Genomic DNA, 877 nt, shown 5'->3' on the forward strand with positions numbered 1-877 from the left:
AACAGGTGACACTGGTTAGCAATAGAGTCTGTGTCGGCCCTCTGACTACTTCAGCTGAGGGAACAACTCAGACCAGCTCATGTTTGCCATACCAAGGTCATCATCATCATCAAGACTAGACAAGCTAATATCCAACAATATCTTGTTCAGGTTGTCGTTCAAGGTATCTGAGACGAGGCCCTCTGTGATTGAGGGACTGGCTGGTGCGCCTCCTCCCCACAAAAGCTTTCTGGAGTAACTACTTGTGAAGCATCCGGTGGGTGACTCTGCTGGTCCGGTCACTCTGGACAGAGCGGATTTGAGAAGCTCAGTTGGGGAGTTAAACAGAGGCAAGTCTTTAAAGGGAGTGCTGCTGAAGCTGAAGGTGGTGTTGTCGTGTTGTGGAGTATCTGTGGGACCACCTGGTGTATGAACAGGAAAAAACATCAAACGGTAATTGAAACTGGAGCATCCCTGCAATCTATTTAACTATGTTACATTTCCCCCTCATGTGGTAGCCAGAACCCTCCAGCAGCAAAGCAAATGTAAAAGAAATTTGAAGCTAAAAGCTCCTAAACTACTGCAAAAAGGAGGTCTGAATAAGTCTCCAATAAGAAATTTAAAATGACAGCATCAAGTGGGCCTTATTTGAACTTGTTTTGGTATAATCATAGATATGCTTCTGAATAGTTGGGTAAAACAGACAACCAGAGTAAATTTCTAGAGCACTAGGAGCGTGATATTTCTTCCTACATCAACAGCCTCGCCTTCTGTTGAGAGAAATCCTCTTCAATATGGACAGTTCGGATGGTTTAAATAGTGTCAGATCTAGATTTGTTTCTGTCTTGCTGCTTTGGTGTGGGCCTAATCATGTAGTGTTTACACAAAGAAAAAAAAA

The sequence above is a fragment of the Pundamilia nyererei genome, unplaced genomic scaffold, assembly GCF_000239375.1.
Source record: "Pundamilia nyererei isolate P.nyererei 1_Seehausen unplaced genomic scaffold, PunNye1.0 scaffold00104, whole genome shotgun sequence".
Classification (NCBI taxonomy): domain Eukaryota; kingdom Metazoa; phylum Chordata; class Actinopteri; order Cichliformes; family Cichlidae; genus Pundamilia; species Pundamilia nyererei.